This window comes from Aplysia californica, unplaced genomic scaffold (assembly GCF_000002075.1).
Source record: "Aplysia californica isolate F4 #8 unplaced genomic scaffold, AplCal3.0 scaffold00259, whole genome shotgun sequence".
Taxonomy (NCBI): domain Eukaryota; kingdom Metazoa; phylum Mollusca; class Gastropoda; order Aplysiida; family Aplysiidae; genus Aplysia; species Aplysia californica.
In genome coordinates, this window is record NW_004797529.1 from 538,978 (window position 1) to 545,377 (window position 6,400).

Sequence of the window (6,400 nt, forward strand, 5' to 3'; positions counted from 1 at the left end):
CTATGTTTTTGAACGAACACTCGTTGAAAACGCTCGTGTCATCTTTCTTGTTTTCACGCATCGATTATTGCAATGCTTTACTAGCTAACTTACCAAATACCTCTCTTCAAAAGTTACAACGTTTTCAAAATCATGCTGCTAGGCTTGTACTGAAGAAAAAGAAGAGGGACCACATTACTCCCATGTTAAGAACGTTACATTGCGTCAAGCCGCTACCTTTTTGGCCTAAGTCAGACTTAGGCCAAAATGCAACTAACACACCGTTCGAATCGTTGTAACGTCTGCTATCACATTTTAAAGAAATGAATAAAATCGGCCAACACATTTTCCTACAAATCCCGAAATAACACTTTGGCCTAAGTCAAAAATGACTAAGGCCATAATGATTCTGGACGCGGTTTGGCCTATATCAGAGATAGGCCATAAAACGAGCCTCGGCCGCCTTCCGTTTCTAGTTTTTTCCTCTCCCGCTACCCAAGATGGCGTCACGCAGCAGAACAACAATGATGTCAGTCGCCAGTGCTTTAAGCCTTGTTTTGCAAGAAGAGAGTGATGGTAAGTGGTATAATTTATTTTCTCTTTTTTGCTTAGGTTCTAGGCCTAGATTGTAGATATATAGCTATCAAGTTACTTATTATGGGAGGACTTCCGTAACGAGCGACCACTATGAGACAGATTATAATTGATGAGGCAATCAATGGCATTGGTCCTGGCTTCTACCCAGGCCATTCCCGTAATCGTTATCATCCGCGGCCGTTAGCCGTGCCATTAGAATTAAGATCTAGAAATCTAGATTAGATCTAGATCTAGATGTGATCTAGAGGTAGAGATCTTATTTTGTAAACAGATCAAGATCTCTAATTATTGTTTTCTTAATTTTTAATTAGTCTAGATCTAGATATCTAGATATAGAGGATAGATTCTAGAAGGTTCTAGGGATCTAGAAGATCTAGATTCTAGACTCTTTTAAATCTATTCATTAGCATTCATTAGCAGACGATGGATTATCATTTTCCTCTATCTTCTTCTTCTGATATCTGTATTCTAGATTCTTCTAGAGATGATGCTTTGTTATGATGAGAGAGCCGAGTCTAAAAGTTTTTATAATTTCGTTATGGTCACTCCGTTGTGACGTCTGTTAAGGCCTGGATCTACTTAAATCTAGATCTAGAGATCTAGTTTCAATGTCAGTTGCCAGCGTGGTTGGCTCCGAGATAGAAAGCTCGACTTCGAAGCCAAAGGTAATGGATTCGACCAAACTTCATGTCAGTTGACTTACACGCAAGTAGGACCTTGGTGTGCACACAGTAACTAATCAGCTAGATTCTAGATCCCGGTGCCCTCCTTGCAGCCACAGACAATATTTTTTCCACAAGGGCTAGATTCTATGCTATAGCAGTATGTGTTTTAATTAATAGATAGGCCTACCACACCTGCATGTATTTTTTTTTAATTTCAGATTCACAACAAAGTCAAAGTCTCGGAAGCAGCGGCAGTGAATTTGAGCCACCACCAGATCGAAAATCTGAGCCTGGAACCTTACGGGAGGACCAGCCCAATTCAGTGACAGCAGAAGGTTAGTAAGCTTCTAAATCTATGCCTTTAATTTCTGGTACCTTAGGGAAGGACCAGCCCAATTCAGTGACAGCAGTAGGTTAATTAAGCTTCTAAATCTTACCATTACTAGACTAGGCCTCATTTATTTTATGTGCATAAACTGGGAAATTTCCGTCTGAATAGCATAGAGATCGTCGTTTCTTCAATGCTCATGCACATTATTGTTGTACAATGCAGTATGACAGGCACACTGAAAAGGTTTTTCCTCTATCTCTCACTTTTCTGTTTTTTAAAACATTCTGTCCTGAGTTTTAATTCGTTTCTTTTATTTACATATTATATGTATTATAATGTAACTTAAACATCTTGTCTGAGTTGGATTCATTATTGCACGTTATAATCTTGTTCTCAATGTCCAGGTTCATCTTGCCGTGGGCTCATGAACCCTTTGGTGACTGGGCCTGCACAGGGAGGGGAGGACAACGATCCCAGCACATCCCAGGTGGAAACCGATGAAGCTTAGCTCGGACCTTTAGCTGGTTTGTCTCACTTTCCACATCATCCAGTGAATAAAAAGAGTACTTTTAAGTTTACTGGGTCATTTAAGATCTGTTTCCTTTCAAATTCCCCAGTTAACACGTTACTAGGCCATATTAATGGTAGTGTTTTGTTTGGGGGGGGGGGGGGGGTTGTGTTCTTACATTGCCATTTCCATATAAAGAAATTATAAAATTAGTTTCTAACTATAAGGACATACTGGTGGTGTTGATGTTTTTGCTAGATTTATAATTTACATGAATATGAATATATATATTAACAATTTTACTGGAATAGTTTAGAGGATAATGAGCAGTTCTGTCTGTAAAGTTACAAGTTTTTTTCCCTTTCTCTTTCATTTTCAGCTCTTGAGTCTATCGAGGAGCCACCCCGTACTTCAAACGGAAACGAAAGTGTTGCTGATGGTGCAATCAGCACTGTCGAGGAAGACGAGGAGCCACCGACTCCGATTAACCGAGACGAAAGTTTTGCTGACAGTGTAGTCAGCACTGTCGAGGAAGACGAGGAGCCACCGACTCCAGCTCCTTCATATGGAGTCGAAAGTTTTGGTGGTAGTGAAATCAGCACTGTTGATTTCAACAACACAGCAGGTTAGGCCCCTACTATTCAATAAAAGTGTGTCCCTGCCGTGTTATGCAAGTTGCATAAAAATGCTTAATTTTGTGTTTTTCGCTTTGTGTGCTGTTTTTAAACACATATGACCAACAAGCAATTATTTCATCTACTCTCAACATGGTCAGATAAATGTTTCTTTTCTTTAAATCTTAATTGATGTTACGTATTCGATAACCTATTAATAATGACAGAAATGCCACACGTTTTTCCCGCAGCGTATTTACTTTAACTGTTCTAATGTGAGTTCTATAGATGAATTACTTTGCTACACTACAAGTGGTTAGCAGGTAGCACTGGTAGCTTCTACTTCTCTCCTAAGATTCTGTTTTATCTGTCGTCTTGCTGTTTCCTGGCGCTGAATGACTGTTATTATGTCAGTGTTTTCCTTATCAATTCAACTACATTGCTACACATGAGCTTATTTTTCTTTATCTTTCTCTTTTTCTTTAGATGACCCTCTCCCTTCAAACCGCGGTAAAAGGAAACCAGCCCCTCACACCTGGAGACGCAGTGTGGCAAAGCATGCCCGATTGTTTTTGTAATTTGTTTATGACCATGCCTATCTTGTTTCTCATGTTTTAGTAGAGGTTTTACAGCGCTAGCAAATGCATAAAGTCATTAGTGAGTGCCAAGGGGTAGATGTCAACAGAGAAGTCCTTACAGGGAATCAGCCTTACTCTCTAGCTTCAACAGCACTAAGTTTGCTTCGACTATCATGGCACCCCGGAAATAGCGGGTCGCAAGAGTGTGAAGAAAATGACGGTAGTAAGGATTAGGAAAGAAAAAGCAGCAGTTCCCTGTTGCAGTTCAGGCACACTTATGAGCTTGACATTGATGAATCAGTCCATTTACAATTCATCTGTGCATAAGAACAGATTAATGTCCCCCCTTTGAGAATGGCCTAAAGACACTTCAGTCAGTAGCACCGCCTGTGGGGTTTCTTGGTTCTCTTCCATATATTGTTATACTTATTTCCTATTTGGTTAATTTTCCACGAGCATTTTAACATTTTGGTTTTCATTGAGCACACTGGTCTTTGCGCTTGCAGAAAACTCCCAAATATTTCAGTTTGTTTGAATTGTCGTTGAGTTGAGTTAATAAAGAAAGCACATCGACACGATAATACCTATGAATGATTGTCATGTTTATGAATGGCTGTCTTTAAAAAAAATATTATTGTATTTGTTGTGTCATGAATGTAATGTGAAATGTTTGACATCGTAAAACAATTTACCCTGTCAGGAAAAGTAATTTTAGCTCTTTGTCTATTACTGGTACTATTATCCTATTTATTGTTGGTCACATCAGTGATCATTGGCAGCTGTCGCAAAACATTTCTTGAGGCCCTGCTCACCTTGTGAGATAATGCATTTTATGATGTATGTTGATTCTTTGCTTCTTTGTACCTGACACTGTGTGCAACATTATTGTAGGCCTACTCTGTGCTTTAATTCTTCATGTATAATAAAAGATATTTTTGGAGTCCTTTTTTACTTTACTCTTGCATTTTGTGTTATTCTTTTTACCATAGTAGAGAAATACGTACCTTAACATGTAGATCTAGGTGTACACAATGTACTTGTGTGGGGGAGGTTGCTGAGTACTACAGCTGCTGATAGGTTCTTCTTTCCTAATATTATGTTTTATCTGTCTGTCGTCTTGCTGTTTGGTTGGTGGGTGCTACTGGTAGGTTCTACTTCTAACCTAACACTAAATATCTGTCTGTCGTCTTGCTGTTTGGTTGGTGGGTGCTACTGGTAGGTTCTACTTCTAACCTAACACTAAATATCTGTCTGTCGTCTTGCTGTTTGGTTGGTGGGTGCTACTGGTAGGTTCTACTTCTGACACTTAATATATCTGTCTGTCGTCTTGCTGTTTTGCAGGTTGTTGGAGGGTGCTACTGCGCGGTAGGCTCTACTTCTGTTCTTTCATTGTTTTATCTGTCTGTCGTCTTGCTGTTTCTTTGCACTAAATGACCGTTATCGTGTCCATGTCCTTTATTTAGCAACTGAACTCGTGCTGTTGGCTGTTACTGTTAGTGTTAGTAAATCGTATTGTTCTTTCTGCACAGACGTATCTCTATACTTCAATGTAGACTCTACATTGATGTGTCCAGGTGTTGATCATTCCTGAACTTTGACTACCAATGTTATACAGTCCTTGCCGGCTTTAAGTAAGCACGGTCATCGTGAGAAATCATTTAGAAGCGTGCCTAATGCCGAAGCGTGCTTGAGTGCGAAGTAGATATAATTATAATCCAGAGATTTTCATGTTGAAAATTCCCTGTGCTATTTCTCTTTGTTTGTAAGTAGTGGTCGCACTAAAGTTTGTGCTGTTATTTTTACCCGCCATGGTCGTTTTTGTTTGTTTGTTTGGTTTGTTTTTGTTTTGTGGTCGAATGGGAAATGAAAACTTGATTTAGACGGCCAGTCACGATACAGCACACTAGGCCTACCCTACACACTGCCTGTGCGTACCACTGCCCGCTGTGCCACATTCATACCACAGCCTTCATCCCACCTGGCGCGTGATACATAATCAGGGTTATCTCGTTATCGGATAGCGAGGGGCAATAGGTGAAATCGCAGCCAGCCTCCTTTTCTGAGTTCTCGTCTCCCGGACTCTCTTTGTATTTTTTTTTTAGTCTCTGAAGCTTTGCCCTATGCTAGATCTAGATCCTATGTCCACGCGCGTGGCTGTGTGCAACTCTGTCTTCCTCTCCGCACGCGTCATTTGTGTGTTTGAATGTGTGTCTCCATCATTAGCGTTCTTTGTGTTTCTCTTAACACATTCACTGCTGCGGTGTAGACTGTGTTTGAACTTCGATGGGTCATCATGAAAGTATTGACTGTCTTGTAAATGAAGCGTGCCTGAAGCCGAAGTTATGTGCTTAAAGGCGTGTAATAATATCCAAAAATTCGGTATGAGCTGTTTAGCGTGTTTTATGCCGGTGTGTTTAAAGCCGGCACGGACTTTACAAATTTTTACAAGCTTTTGATCAGCTCAGAGCTTCTTCTGAAGAAATATGGCATGGATAACTCAACGTAACAATAATAATATAAGATCTAAATTGATCCACATTTTGGCCTAAGTCACCATTGACGGTAAAAACTCGGGGGCCGTTTTGGCCTAAGTCATTTCGCATTTTGGCCTAAGTCTAAGAGCGTGGTCTCGAAATGGCCTAAGTCCTATATATCCCATAATTTCACATTTTCATTTTTTAAAATTATATAAACTTCACCAGCACTGAACCCTCACTCGTTGAGGAAAGTTTTGTTTGCCAAAGTGTGTTTTCTTGCGACTTAGACAGTTTTTATTGATTATCTCAAAACTGGCAAAAATGACTTAGGCCAAAAAGGTAGCGGCTTGACGATATATATATATATATATATATATATATATATATATATATATATATATATATATATATATAGCGACATCGGTAGTCTAGGGGTTAGGCTGCCTGACTCGTCATCGTAAGGTTGTGTTTTGGGGGTTCAAGGCTCAGCTCAACGCGGCGTGTCCTTGGGAAAGGCACCTTTCGTTACACGACTTTTCGTAAATTGACCCACGTGTGAATGTGTACCTGGCCATGGCCATAGACATTGAAAGATCTGTCAGAATGCTAGCGTTTTCGCTCCTGTAAAATAACAGCTGATATGTCGCATAC

General features: G+C 39.9%; 1 long non-coding RNA gene across 1 annotated transcript; it reads left to right on the forward strand.

The window, feature by feature from the left end:
• Positions 1-443: 443 nt before the first annotated feature.
• On the forward strand, positions 444-3,378 carry LOC101863516. Its single transcript, XR_220575.3, has 5 exons — positions 444-555; positions 1,460-1,576; positions 1,977-2,096; positions 2,460-2,705; positions 3,181-3,378. It is a non-coding gene; the product is annotated as an uncharacterized LOC101863516 (long non-coding RNA).
• Positions 3,379-6,400: the final 3,022 nt, after the last annotated feature.